The sequence below is a fragment of the Talpa occidentalis genome, unplaced genomic scaffold (genome assembly GCF_014898055.3).
Source record: "Talpa occidentalis isolate TD23 unplaced genomic scaffold, MPIMG_talOcc4v2.1 talOcc4.6, whole genome shotgun sequence".
Classification (NCBI taxonomy): domain Eukaryota; kingdom Metazoa; phylum Chordata; class Mammalia; order Eulipotyphla; family Talpidae; genus Talpa; species Talpa occidentalis.
Window position 1 is genome coordinate 70685124 of NW_023604972.1, and position 16316 is coordinate 70701439.

The 16316-nt window shown below is 34.5% G+C and overlaps 1 protein-coding gene across 9 annotated transcripts in view; it reads right to left on the bottom strand.

The window, feature by feature from the left end:
• Positions 1 to 16316, bottom strand: part of FER (FER tyrosine kinase) — a 484685-nt gene that overhangs the window by 447646 nt on the left and 20723 nt on the right. For 4 of the 9 annotated variants that reach the window (XM_054688075.1, XM_037530055.2, XM_054688069.1 and 1 more), the window contains exon 2: positions 15444 to 15589. The exons of 3 other annotated variants lie outside the window; for them this stretch is intronic. The gene's annotated coding sequence lies outside the window, so the exon portion shown is untranslated. Of the gene's footprint in view, positions 1 to 8121; positions 8188 to 15443; positions 15590 to 16316 lie in introns of all 9 variants that reach the window. 2 more of the 9 variants (XM_054688072.1, XM_054688070.1) reach the window with 2 other exon arrangements.

Below are 16316 nucleotides of genomic sequence, written 5' to 3' on the forward strand. Positions count from 1 at the left end.
TTCTGGTTTCTTATAAAATAAAATACTCGACTACCATTCAATACAAAACATTTATGCCAGAGAAATAAAAACAGATGTTCACACGAAATCAATTACAAAATGTTCACAGATGCTTTATTTGTAAAAGCCAAAAACTTGAATCAGCCCAGATCCTCCTCAACAGGTGAGTACAAACCATGGAATACTACCAACAGTAAAAAGTAGCAAAGGATCAATAATATACAACTTAGACAAATCTCCATGAAATTCTACTGGAATGAAAAAAGTCAATCCCAAAAATTCACATACCATATGATACCACTTATATAATGTTTTTGAAATGACAAAGTTTTGGAAAAGAAACAGATCAGTAGTGAAGGCCTGAGGAATGTGTGGTTCTTAAAGAAATTAGGGATTTTAGCAGTGTTGGAAGTGCTCAGTATCTTGATGGTACTGGTATATACATGAACCTAGAGAGAAAGTAAAATTTTATAGAAATTTATATATACTTCCAAATAAGTACAATTAAAATCAGAAAAATATGAAGTTAGTGGACTGTATCAATATAAATATCCAACATTATTTACTTGTCATAGTATACTAGAGATTTACAAAATATTACCATTGGAGAAACTGACAAAGTAAACAAAGCGTTGCTCTATATTATTTCTACAACTCCATGTTAATCTACAGTTACGTAACTGGAAATTTCCATTTAAAAAGTATAATGTCCATACCTCAAACTATAGCTCAGAAAAAGAACAATCATTTGGAAAGGATGTTACAAATTCAGTCACATTTGCCAGAGCTGCCTAAGTTAACCATAAGGAAGATGAAAAGAAACTGTAAGGACAGTATACAGTCATGGTATAGTGAAAAATTAGAGGGAATGAGGGAGACACAGACACACACATACACACACATATACACACATATACACACATGGTTAAGGGGGTTTGGAGAGCAGGTAGAGAGATTATATTATAGACTGATTTGTAATACAAGTTCCAATCAGATAGGGAATTACTCTGTTCTATTCCCCTGTATATAGTTCAGTGTTTAAAACAGTGCCTTGCATATAGTGGACAAAATCTTTTAAATGAATTTGCTGGTTGAGCCTACACACTAGCGTCAATGCCTTCTCTGCTGATCCACAGTCTCTGTTTGCCCTTTTCATTCTTTAGAATACTTTATAATACTTGGTGTTAATTTTAGTATTACTTACAATACTTGATTTTAATTTTACAACCCTAGCTGCAGGTTAAAATTTAAACTTCTTTACCTAGTAATCCAAGCTGACCCCAGACACCCCCCTCAGCAAGAGTACCACAACTTACTACTGATAGTTTCATAAATGTTTCACGATGACGTCTCTTTACCTTTGGAGATGCTAAAGGCATCTCCCTTGTCTGCCTGTTTTCAAGAACTGAACTTTCAAGATGTATTCTCTGTGAAATTTTCTCTGACCATCCCCACAACTACTCAGGCCAAAATATTCATATTTTAACATTTGTTCAGATACATTTTTCCTATTAAACAATAATATATATGAAAATATGAATATTATCAATTTCTCATCTTTACAACAGTCGGGCTTAGTTTATTACCGAAAATATAGTAGAAATTCAATTTACTATAAATGATTGTAAGAAAAAATATTTTCAAGTTTATAAATGAAACTTTTTAATAAAAATTTCTATATTTGAGTGTATAGTAACCATACGACAAAAGCAGAGTTTTGTAAAAAAGAGTGTTCATGTAATTAACAAAGATGCCTATCTTGAAGGAGTATCTTTTTATAAAGTGAAACTAATAAAACTTTCAATAAACTATTGACTACTTAGGATTGGTCAAATCTATCTTATTTATTGTTTTTCAGTTTGGCACTTAGGATTAAATGGGTTATATAAGTTTTCCATTCCCTACAGTGATTAAAAAATTTTAAATAATTATTAAAATACAGCATTTTTAAAAACTAGTTCAGTTTGCATTAAGTAGATGTACAAATACATACTTCTGAGACAAAATCAAAGTTGTTAAATAGCAAAATATAAAAGAGATAACATTCCAATAGTATTTCTGGTAAGTACAAAACAATGTACAAGCATTTGTTCTAAAAATGCCTCCTGTTTTTCAACTTTTGGCCCCACATTTTGCAACATTTACATTTTCTAAGGACACAGATGAAAATATTGTTTGTTTATATTATAAAGAGTTTAATCTGCATTGAATATTCTCATTCAACCATAGGTGATTATTTTTAATACAGATGATGTCTTATTATCAAAATAACTTATTTTATTTTAATATTGACAGATTCAAATATCCCAATTAAAGTATGCTACTTTAGGAAAATCGGCAAATCAGTGAATATAAACTATGTAATAGCAACCAGATCTCCTTCATTCTTCCCCAACAGAGATTCTCATGAACTAGCAAAAAAATGAGTTTGAATTTATAATCCTTAAAATAAAACCTATTGAAATGAGCTCATGGTTCAAGTTACTGTATTAAAATGTTTGGTAATTTATAAAGACTATAAAATCATTAAGAATTAAAGTACAAAAATAATTCCCTAACAGTATTTCTTACCTTGTACATACTTCAATACTGACAAAAGCCAGGCACAAATTTGAACAAATTATTTAGCTGTATGCAGTAAGACAGAAACAAAGTCACAAAAAACCACCAAGTCAGAAATAACCACGGCTGCAAACCAAAATAACTGATGACCTGAATTATTAAGTGAGGTGTTTTTTCAGAAGTAAACAGGCAGTAATAAAAAAATCTTCAAAGTTTGACTATGAAGACAACATCATTACTTTACCAGTTAATATATGGTAACCTTGGCCACCTTTTTCGCCTATGCTTTCTTTATTTGAAAATGTTGCTTCTAGCTTAATTTTTAAAGTTAAATTCAAGTAAAACAGCACTGGATTAGACAGCCAGCTGGAACAGAATCAATAATGACAGTCTGAATAAAAACTACGCGAGTCTATAAACAAACAAAACGTTTGCTGTTAAATTAACTGTTTTTATTTAAGAATTTATTTGAAGTAATGGCATCAAAATTATTTAGACAAGTAGAACTATTAACAGATATTTTTCTTTTAACATATTGATGTAAATCAAAAAGTATTTATTGAGCAATTACAGAACAGTCACTATTAGGGATACAAAGAAAAATAAATCTGGATTACTGCCTTCTAACAATTGATTGTATATTAAAAATAAATAGGCAAATTCACAGATAACAAAAATACACCTCATTAAAAATCCATTCAGCAACATAAGATTATGGTCCCTAGTCTCAAAAAGCTCATAATCAATCTGGAATGACAACTGTCGAAATTAACAAATGTCATACAATTCAATAGGATCATGAATAAAATTGCTTATAAGGTCAGTGGGGCTACAAAGGAAGCATGCACAACATTTCTAGACGTTATCAGGGAAGGAGTCACAGAATATGAAAGCATGCAGTACAACATGCTACAATGACATAGAAAAAGAAAAGAGCATAGAGACTCAAAAAGCCACTAAAGTATTAGAATACATTAAAAATTTAATTTACCATCAACTAAAAATAGAATGTGATATAGATAGGTTGTTATATGTGACCCTCATGGTAACCACAAAGCAAAAACCTATAGCAGATAAACAAAAGCTAATAAGAAAATAATCTAAACATACAGTCAACAAAACCACAAGGAAACAGAGCAAGAGAAAAAGGGACAGAGAACTATAGAAAACAATTAACAAAATGAAAGTAAGCGCCTACCTATCAATAATTACCTTAATTGTAAATGTACTAATTAAAAGATATAGAACACTGCATGGATTTTTATACAAAGCAAAAAAATCTACATGCTACCTTTAAGAAACTTACTTCTGATATAAAGATAAAGATTGAAAGAGAAAATATATTCCATACAAATGGAAATGAAAAAACAAAACTGATACCAGTATAGCTATACTTATATGAGGCTGCACTGATTTGAAAACAAAGGATATAATGAAGGACAAAGTGGACATTACATAATGATAAAGCGGTCAATACAACTAGAGGAAATAACAATTATAAATATTTATGTAACCAACATAGGAGAAACGAAATATATAAAGAAAATATAAAATGACCTAAACAAAAGTTGACAATATAATAGCAGGAGATTTAATAGACCACTTACATCAATAGGGAGGTAATCCAGACAGAAAATCAACATGTAAAAATAAGTTAAACACCTACAGTAAAACTGAAAAAGAAAGTAAAGCCCTATACAAAGAAAACTGTAAGACATTGTCAAAAGAAATAGAAGACACAAACAAATGGAAAGATATTCTCTGCTCATAGATTGGAAGCATCAATATTGTGAAAATGACCATCCTACCCAAATCAATGTACAGATTCAATGCAATTATCAACAAAAATTGCAATTGCATTCTTCAAATAAATGGAACAAACATTACTGAAAATCAAATGGAACCACTAACAGCAACAAACAGCCAAAGAAATATCACAAAAAAAAGAACAATGGCAGTATCACACTTTCAGATATCAAACTAAACTATAAAAATCATAACAATTAAAAGAGAATAGTACAGAAGCAAAAACAGATGCAAAGACCGAAGGACAATATTGAGACCCCAGAAATAAACCCACATATATATCAACAGTTAATCTATGCCAAAGGAGACAAGAATCTAAACTGGAACAATGAAAGCCTCTTCACTAAATGGTGTTGGGAAACTGGACAGTCACATGCAAAATAATGAAACTATACCACTCTCATACCATACAAAAAATTAACTCAAAATGGATAAGAGACTTGGATTTAAGGTCTAAAACCTAAAATACACAGAAGAAAACAGGCAAAACATTCCACAACATAAGTTTCAGTGATATCTTTCAGATTCATGTCCAAGAGCAAAGAAAACAAAAGAGAATATAAACTGGGACTACATTAAACTAAAAATCTTTTGCACAGAGACAGAAACAAATAACACAAAAAGACACCCTCCTGAATACAAGAAAATATTTGCATATCATATACCTGACAAGGGACTGATATCAAAGATCTACAACTAAACAAAAAGAAAAGGAAAACAAATCAAAAATTTGGCAGGAAAGCTAAATAGGTACTTCTACAAAGATGACATATAGAAGGCCAAGGGACACATTAAAAAATGTTTGTCACTGATCTTCAGGGAAGTGCAAATCAAGACTACAATGAGGGCTTCCCTGGTGGCGCAAGGGGTTAAGACACAAACTATGAAGCTATACGAAGCCTCTGCAGCATGAGCTTGATGCCCGGCCAGCCAGGGAGCAACCCACATGGCTCAGCAGACCTCTCCTGACTGGCCTGCTGCTCCCCTCAGCAGGGTACTTCAGAGTATCTGCCTGTTCTGTTCCCTACTCTGTCTCTGGTGAGTCCTCTCACCCCCGCACCTCTGGCCTGTACCCCAGTTCTTGTATGCATAAATAAATAAATCTTTAAAAAAAAAAAAAGACTACAATGAGATACCACCTCACATTTATAAGAAAGGCCCACATTTAAAAGACCAGAAGCAACAAGTAATTGCAAAGATGTAAAGAAAAGGAAACTTCCTTCATTGCCATGGGCTGTATTATTGTTCCAGCAACTATAAAAAACAGTATCAAAAGATTAAAAATGTATCTACCATATAACCCAGTAATTTCACTCCTAGGTATCTACCTGAAGAATAGAAACATTAATTTGAAATTATGCATGCACTTCCTTTTCTACTGCAACACTATTTACAATGTTTTCAATAGCCAAGTAATGGAAACAACTTAAGTGCCCAAAAATAGATGAGTAGATTAAGAAGATATGGTAGATATACACAAAGGAATATTATACAGCAATCAAAAACAATTAACACATGTCATTTGTGGCAATGTGGAAGGGTTATATTCACTGAAATAAGTCAGAAGGATGGTAGGTAGTACCTAGGGAAACCAAACAAAGAGTCAGATAAAGACAAAGTTAAAAATACTTGAAAGCTGACTTGAGAACTGAAGCATCCAGATGGGGAGACACAAGTAAAAGTGTGGATTATGGTGGATTATGGTGGTGGACTATGGGTGTTTTATTAGTAGGAGTGCTATAGTAACAACACGTGAAGGGAGCAATCCTACACTTCCCAAATACCAAGAACAATGTAAACCAACATTACATTATTTTTAATTTGGAATTTGAAAAAGAACAAAGAAAATTAATTAGAAGGAAATAATAGTGTTGGCTAGGATATGGAAAATAGGGGAACTCTGTGCACTCTTGATGGGAATGTAAATTGATACATTCAATGTGGAAAACAATATGGGGGTTTCCTAAAAAAATTAAACTGGAACTACCATGTAATCAAGCAAGTCTACTTCTGGGTATTTATTCAAAGAAAACAACACTAACTCAAGGACTTGTATGCACCCCTGTGTTCCTTTATCATTATTTACAAAAGCCAAGATATGGAAACAACCTAAGTCCATCAATATATGAAGAGATAAAAGAACTTGTGTCATATACATTTGTGTGTAATGGAATACTATGTTGCCATTAAAAATAACACAATTTTCCATCTAAAACAACTACATGAAACTTCAAGGTATTAAGCTAACTGAAATAAGTCAGACAGAGACAGATAAATACCATATGACTTTACTTACATGTGGAATCTAAAACAGAAAACAAATAGCAAACAAAACATGACGAAACTCATACACTGTTTAGAGTGAAATAGGGTTGGGAGAGTAGGGGGGGAAAGTTGAAGAGGATAAAGAAGTACAAATTTCCAGTTATAAAATATATAAATCATAAGAATGTCATGTACAGCATTGCAAATTTTAAAAACTGCTAAAAACAGATGGGCAACAGACATATTATGGTAATCATATTCGCACTGCATACACCTGAAACTAATACCATACATAATACTATGTCAATTTTGTTTCAATTTTTTAAGGACTATATTAAGATGATAACATATTAAGCAACTTAAACTTTCACAACGTCATACGTCAATTTTATCTCATAAAAGCTGGAGAAAATTATTAAAAAGAATATATTTTACAAACTTTCATTTTATTAATTTATCTCTCTCAAAGATGTATGTAAGAGGCAGCATTGGAAATAGACAATCCTGTGTTGAAACCCTAATTCTTACCATTTAAGAACTGTATAACTACATTTTAATTAATACTATGGGAGCTGTGTTTCTTATCTTTAAATTTGGAAGAGTAACACCTGTTTTTTTAAAAAATATATTCTTTATCATATTTAAATTCTCATCTAGATTTTATTTCCTATTAGTCTCTTGCATTTATGACTTTTTCAGTATTTTAGCAAAAGAGTATACATATGTTTATATGAAATTAAAAAACATTAATCCTCAGATATGCCATATTTTATTGCTACTCAGGAAAAATATGCTGCCAACTAAGTTGTGATATAAATCATAGGATGGCATTCATTATAAAACATTTTATTTTCAAAGAGTTAATGTTTGACATATGTTGCTTTTAAAAGCTGAAATTATATTTCTATATCTTCTATTTTTTGTAGTGTTTTGCAGTATTATTGTGAATTCAGGTTAGATAAGAAAAAGAATTTAAAGTATCTGATTTTGGAGAGATTCACTGAAAAGTAATAAATACTAACAAAGCATGAGAAAGAGAACTAAACAGAAAATATGGAAGAGCAATAATGGAAGGGGTTACTTTGTAAATAAAAATTAAACCTGAGTAAGTATAAACAAGTGGACAAACAGGAAAAATGTTTGTGAAACATTGCTAATTTAACAAAAAATGGGAGGGTGAGGTTAAAGAGTATGGACACAATTTATATAAACTTATATGCCCTAAAGTCTAGAAATATAATTGTTATTTAGATACCTCTTAACCTTGTACTCTTCCAATATGAGCAATTATTATAAAAGAGTTCAGTTTTCAAATTAAAGACAAATACTTTTCTCCCTCAAATAGAGAAACAATGTGGGGGAAAATAAGAATAATTTCAGAATCCAAATGTACTTTCAAATGTTTATCAAAGGCATACATGAACAGAATGGCAACCAACAAGGTATCATCAGTTATATATTAAATGAACTGAGCCAAAACAGTCCTACCTTGAAATGAGACAGACTCACAAGGATTCATAGATTCATTAGACAAATTAGACAAGTCTCGTGCCACTGTTTAAAACATGGAGGAAAAGTCAGTTCCACCTTTGGCCTTTTTGTGTAATTCAATCTTTTCCCAAAAGGCAAGGCCTAATATTCACTCCCATTCCATCTCTTTTCTTTAGTTTTAAGAGTGTGGTCCCCAGGAAAAGGGGAGGTACCAGGTTCCCTGCCCAACCCAAGGAAGGGCCGAGCTGAGCAGGGAAGAGAAGCTAGAGAGGAGATTGGGGAAGGAAAGAAAAAAGATGGGGAGCAACAAGGAGACCTGGAGGAGGCACATGGAGCAGAGACAAGTGAAGAAACTGCGTTTGCTTCCTGGTCTTGGACTGGTTGGAACAGATGTGGAGGAGAGACCCATGGGGACGTTAACAGTGGTAGCAAAAGAGCTTTTGCTCTTTTCCTTCCAGAATTGTCCGGGTGTTTCTGCCCCTTTCCTATGGGTCCCCACCAGGAGGCGCCTTACACTTGTGGCAGGCTTTCAGGCCTCAGGGGCCCTGCTTTGGCCAACCCAGTTTGGCTAGGCATTTACCCACAAGGAGTTGGGTAACTTCAGGTGCTTGATTTGGAAACTTTATCCTTTCCATTTTCTATGTTATACACTAATTGTATTAAAGTTCCTTTCCATTAAAGGTTTTATGCATTAGAGTATGTTTTGTATATGTTTTTCTTGATGCAGTGGATAGCAGAACCTATTCAGAGCAGGCAGGTTGTAGGGTTCCAGGGTGCCCCTCCCGATGCCCTGTAACAGTCATGCCCTTACTAATCTGTTTTCTTCCCAAATTGTTCCTCTGAAATTCCATTCATTTTGTAAAGAGACAACTCTAAATGTCTATCCTCCAAGTCCTTAAACCACCTGAAACCTGCCCCCTCCCCCAAAATATAATATTCTCGTGTTGGAGACATTTCTACATTCCACCACCCATGGCCATGAGTTGAGGTGGGGAGGGAGTTGGTGATCCTTCTCCTTAGTACCATTTCCAAATCATTACTCTTCCGATCTTATTTGAAAATATCCACCATTTAGCTTTACTAAGTTCCACTCACCTCCCTGTTATTTGTCTCCAAATCTCCCTCTCCAATTCCACTTGCCCCAAAATCTTATTTGCTAACCCTGATTGAATCCCCATCCATAGGAATTCTAACCTTTATGTCTTTCTCTTCTCCAAAGACCAGTTCAGTCCAACTCCATTTCAACTACTACTGTTACTGCCATCCAAACTGAATCCAAAACTATTTCAACTCTATAATGGTAAATTTTAACACTAATTTTAGGCCATAACCTACCACCTTTCAGCTACTTGGAGTCTACTCCAGACAGCTACTCAGAGATCAAACAATTTTCCCTAAAAGTTATCAGTACCCCATATTCTCTCCCTTCTAGCATGGGTATTGCTTACCATCCAGAACTGAGATACTTTAAAGAGAGAAATAGGTGCTATTCTTTATTTTACCAGTACAACAGTTACAAATCTCCCAATCGCCTTCCCGTAATAGCTATTTTTACCCTACCCATACGACACTCCTATTTATTTCCACTAAATAACTTCAAACGTATTACATAAGTCAGGTTCCTGATAGTCTTCATTTGTCAGGTCTTACCTAAATTTTTTAGCTCTAATTGAATACCTCAGCAATAAATTGGTTTAACCATAGGCCCAACAATTACTGTGGTTGCTCAGCAAAGTAATCTTTGTATTTTTGCACTGTCTTAGTAAAGCCTTTTTTTCTTTATTCATTAATTCATCCAATAAGTATTTATTAAATGTCTACAATACATGGGCCTCAGAGCACAAGAAATTAAAAAAAGTACTGGTTACAGGGAGTTCTAACATAACAATAATTGCTCTAAGAAATTTCTGTACAGGGCCTCCCTGGTGGCACAAGGGGTTAAGACACAGCACTGTGTCTGAAGAAGCTATCTGCAGCCTCTGCAGCACAAGTTCAATCCCCAGCCAGCCAGGGAGCTACCCCCATGGCGCAGCAGACCTGTCCTATCTCACCCACTGCTTCCATCAGCAATGTATTTCAGTCAGTCTGCCTGTTCTGTTCCCCACTCTGTCTCTGGTGAATCCTCTCACTGTCCACACCTCAGGCCTGTATACCAACTCTTGTATGCATAAAGAAATAAATCTTTAAAAAAAAAAAAAGAAAAGAGGGGCCTCCCCAGTGGTGCAAGGGATTGAGCACGGTGCTGTGAAGCTGTCCGCAGTCTCTGCAGTGTAGGTTCAATTCCCGGCCAGCCAGGGAGATTCCTACATGGCAGGGCAGACCTCTCCTGTCTCGCCTACTGCTCCCCTCAGCAGTGTGTTTTGGTCATTCTGCCTGTTCTGTTCCCCGTTCTGTCTGTGGTGAATTCTCTCGCTCTCCCACACCTCTGGCCTGTACCCCAGTGCTTGTATAAATATACAAATCTTTTTTTAAAAATTCCTGTACAAAGTATAAAAGCACATATAATACAATATGTGCATTTATATAATATATAATATTTAGGAGTATCATATAAGATTGACTGGAGAAAAGACAGGAAAAGATCCTAACCCATCTAGAGCATTCCCTTCCTTGTTGACACTTTCTTCCTCTACTGTCACACAAAATATGCCTCCTCTCACTTTGAAAATATTGTTTCACACCTGATGGGTGTGTATCCTAATATTACCTCAATTAAAAATAAAAAAATAGATTAAAATTTAAAAAAATATAAAAAGTATGTGGATTTAAAAAGAAAATATTGTTTCAAAGTTACATCCTGCTTCCTCCCCCACTTGTTTCTACATAGCATATAATTCCTACAGAACACCAATCAAAGCTGGGAAAGTCAAAAACAGAAAGGGAACACTCACCAAATGCCAGATATAAACAAGCTCCAGAGAGAGCAGGTATTTAAGTCTTTTCTCATTGTATCTGGCTTTGGTTATCTAAACATGCTTATATATTATCTGCATTTTAATCTACTTCCCACTTGAAACTATGCATTTTTCAAAAACACAAACTTAGACTACTCTTGTTTAACATCTGCAGTGACTAGGTACATATTCCTAGATGTAATTAACTGATTAGAAAGTAGGGATAGGTAATGATGGGTAGGTGAGGAACTCTTGCTACGTCTGTTTTTTTTTTTTAAATATTGATTTATTTATACAAGAACTGGGGTACAGGCCAGATGCACGGGAGGGTGAGAGGATTCACCAGGGACAGAGCAGGGAATAGAACAGGTAGACTGACAAAATACATTGCTGAGGGGAGTAGCAGGAGAGACAGGAGCGGTCTGCTGCGCCATGTGGGATTCTCGCCGGCCAACTGGGATCGAACACACGCTGCAAAGGCTGCGGACAGCTTCACAGTGCAGCGCTCAACCACCTGCGCACCAGGGAGGCCCCTACGTCTGTTGTTTTAAATGAATTTCAATAGCTTATTAGTACAGTGAATCAAATTCAACATAAATCTCTCAGTTTCCTTATCTTTAACTTAATGCACCAAATACAAAATCCTCAGTCAATGTATACTTAAAGTCGAAATGATGTTTTCTGTTTAAAGTTTAGATAAACAACTTTATTCCAGCAATCTCAGAGAACTGAAAGGGAAAAAAAGCAAACTACAATTAATAAAGTAAGAAATAGGCAATTCCTGAGAGGGATACTAAGTATCCTTCTCATAATAAAATAAAATACCTCAAAATAAAATACAAATAATGAAAAAAAAAGAGGCGGGTGAAGAGTTAAAGATTAAAAGAAAATAAAGAGACACAAGAATCAAATGCCATGTATGAATCCTGATTGACTCCTAGATCCAAAAAATTAAAACACACACACACACACAACTGGGGAGATCTGAAAATGGATTATTTATTACACACACTCTTAAATTAATGTTAGTTTTCCTATATGTGTATTGATATTATATTCATGAGCAAATTATCCACAGGTTTATGATATGCATTCTAAAAAATTATATTACATTATAAATTTATCTCTTCAGTGTAGCTCATGTTTTTTGAAGATACACAAATATATAAAAGGAGAAAATGTGACAAAATGGTAATAATGAATAAACACAAATGAAAAGTAATATGAATGTTCATTGTCAATTATTACCTATATTTCTGCAACACTGAGCATTTTTAAGATAAAATATTGAAGGAGAAAGAAGATAGACGGCATGAGAGGAGGCAAGTTTGACTGAAGTATAAACAGTAAAATCAACATTAGTCTCAGTAAATGCGGTGCTGTTGGTCAGGTCGCAGAAACTTTCTGAGTACCAGTTGAAATAGGAGGAAATGGATAATGTCTGAGGTGTCTTCCAACTGTATAAATCCCTCTACTCTATTATTTCTCAGCTCTAAAACTTAAAAGATAATCATACACAAAGTGGGAAACGTTTAGAGCTGTTGTAAGTGGTAGTAAAAATGGAGTTTAAAATAAAATATTTCAAAGAGCTAACCTAATTCCTAACACAGTGAACATAAACAATATTAACCTCTTTTAAGAAGACATCGTAATTCTTCAACAACAGAAAGATATTACCACTAATTAGCTCAGAAGAAATGAAAAAAATAGAATTTGAAAAATTTATTTTTATGGCTATTTAATTTCAGTTTGCACCTAAACTATCAATCCTAGGAGGGTAAATATAACATGCTCTGATAAAAATCAAAAAAGCCAAAATATAATAAATGAATTTTAGTATGATATACATCTAATGGTAGGATGATCTAGATCTGTAAGATGAAATAGCAATAAAATAATCTATCAGAACTTTGGATAATAAACAGAAAAGATTTCAACTGGTTTAAAATTTTAACTTTATCTCATTTAAAAACAAAGCATAGGGCTTCCCTGGTGGCACAAGGGGTTAAGATACAACCTATGAAGCTGTCCGCAGCCTCTGTAGCACAAGTTTGATCCCCAGTGGGACAGGGAGCAACCCACATGAAGCAGCAGATTTCTCCTGACTCGCCCATTGCTCACATCAGCAGGGTACTTCAGTCAATCTGCCTGTTCTGTTCCCCACTCTGTCTCTGATGAATCATCTCCCCCCCACAACCTCTGGCCTGTACCCCAGCTCTTATATCTTAAAAAAAGAATAAATAAATAAATAAATAAATAAATAATAAAACAAAGCATAGATGAAAAGGTTTATTAATACACAGCATGAAAGTTTAGTCAGTCATTTTACTTGCAGATTCTAAAGTCAAATGAAACAAATGCATAATTAAATGTCACAATTAATTAAATTTCAAAGTAAAAAGTACATATTAAATTTTTTTCAGATGATATTATTTCCAGCACTATTTTTTTTTTTTTAAGATTTATTTTTATACAAGAGCTGGGGTATAGGCCAGAGGCGCAGGAGGGTGAGAGGATTCACCAGAGACAGAGCGGGGAGCAGGACAGACAGACAACCGAAATACACTGCTGAGGGGAGCAGCAGGCATGACAGGAGAGGTCTGCCACACCATGTGGGAATCTCCCTGGCTGGCCAGGAATCGAATCCGCACTGCAGAGGCTGCGGACAGCTTCACAGTGCTGCACTCAACCTGCTGCACCACCAGGGAGGTCCCCTAACATTATTTTTAACATTAATATTTAAATTCCTTTTTAATTAAATAACCAATCATTCAGATGAGAAATTTTTCTAAAAGGTATGTGTACTGGATGACAGTATCCATCCAGTTACTCAAAATCCAGACATCGTCGAATCATTCTTAGTATGTCTCTATTTGACAGCCAAACTATGCACAAGTCCCAGAAATTCTGACACACAAAAAATGCAGCTTAAATCCATTCAACTCTCTCATATTGTCAGCACTTTATCAGTCCACCACCATCTCTATCCTGACCAACTAAAACCACCAGCTTTCAGTTTCACCCAGGTCAGCCCATTGCTTATGCAGCAGCAAAAAAATGAAGACATCATTTTAACAAAATCCTTGCCAAATCCTTCAAAGCCCTGATATGTCTATAGCCAATTTCTACTAATATCTGCCTTTCTAAGTAAACCGCACTAGCGCTTTTTCTATTCTTCAAACTTCCAAGATCTTTCCTCTTTCAAAGTCTTCATGCCCATTACTTCTTTTTTTTTACTGTTTCTCTTACACCCTCCCCAAGTTTCACTGAGATATTATTAAATTTGACATATAAAATAAGTCACTTTAAAGTGAACAGTGTTATACTGGAGACATGTCTATATTATAAAATAATTAACACAATAGATGAGTTAACATCTTCATCCTTTCACATAATTACATCTGTGTGCGTGTGTGTACGTGTGTGGTGATAATATTTAAGACCCACTCTCTTAAAAACTTTCAAGAATGTAACACATTTTTGCTAATTATAATCACCTTGCTGCCCATTAGATCCCCAAGTCTTGATTAGCTTATAAATGGGAGTTTCCATCCTTTGACCAACATTTCCCATACTCTTTTTCTGAGTTAACTTTCAAGATTTCACACATAAATAAGAACATAACAGCCTTTGTCTATCTACGTCAGACTTACTTCACTCTAATATCCCTTCTAATTAGGATAACGCACACACATACAAACACACACCCCACCCACTCCCAAAATAGCTCCTTCTCACATACAGGTTGCACCTTAACTATCAACTACTCAGAGAAATCTTCTGTGACTAACCTATCTAAAATAGCTCTCGCTTCCTTATCTCCAAATTATCTGTTTTGCTTTGCTTCAAAAAATTTATTACAATTCATAATTATGCTGTCATTTTATTTTTAACCTGGACTCCCCCCCTCACATATAAGCAAGGATGGGACATGCAGAATATTCATCATTATACTCCCCAGAAACAGCTAATTTTCTGACACTTAATAGAAATATATCAATGTGTATCAAATAAATAAATGAAGCAATAAATCAATATATGACTATATTAGACAAATGGACTAATAATGCAATTAATAGAAATACAGGAAGCAGAAAGAAGAGCAAGTTAAGTAGAAAAATAAGATAAGTTGAGTTTGATGACAAGCAGTTGAAAATATAGGACAGTGGGCTCAAAAGTTGACAAAAATTGGGATTCTACTGAGTATGTTAGCTGGAGTAAGTAATTACATCACAAATGAGATAGCATCCAGTACTACAAATGAAAAGCAAAACGAAATAATACAAATATAAAATAACTGCAGCCTGCTTAGTGAGAGAATGATCTAACATAAAGTACACTACAAAATCAAGACAAGTCAAAACTGTTTCACAGGAAAAAACATTTTTTTTTTTAGTAGTTTACTAAGAAGTGAAGTGATCCTACCTTACCACTATTCATTGCTGGTCATATCTTAGCTAAAGTAGCAGGTCCATCTTGAAGGACTACACATTAGAAGCGAGGAAGACACTTTAGAAAATGTGCAGTGAACACTCAGGGTAATGATCATAGGTCTAGCCTGAAAGTAAGAGCTGTAAGAAGAAATTTCAGGTGTCAGAACTGTTCCCAACAGAGTAAAAGACAAAAATAAATATATGGAGTAGAGTTGACTACTAATGGAAATTAACTGCAACAGTTTATCAAATTTACCACATTTGAAAATAAGAATGGCATACCCGTCTCCCTCTACTTACCTTAGGGTTATGTTAAGATAAACCCAACATAAGTTAAAAAATATCTAGTCAAAAATGCTTTTAATACACCTACTGAGCATCACAGCCTCTCTACCTTACATGTGCTCAGCACACTGACATTAGTCCACAGTCAGTAACAATTACTTAGCACAAGGCCTTTTTATTCAATAAAACAGTGCTGACTATCTCAGACACAGATTTTATTTGCACACGATAAAATGCAATAAACAAACACAATATCCAAAAAAACTGCTGGCAACACAGTACACTGCAGAGTATCAGTTGTTTATCCTTGTGACAGCCTGGTTGCCTGGAAGCTGCAGCTCACTGACAATGCCCAGCACCACCAGAGAGTAGCATATACTGCATACGGCTAGCCTGGAAAAGTATCAAAATTCAAACTTTGATATACAATGTCTACTGAAAGCATATCATCTTCACAACATCATAAAGTCGAAATACTATAAACTGAACCATTGTAAATTGGGAACCCTCTGGACTTACCTAACTCGCTATCCCCTGCTTACTTTCTTGACCCTTTCTTTTCACAACTTCTCCAATTAGA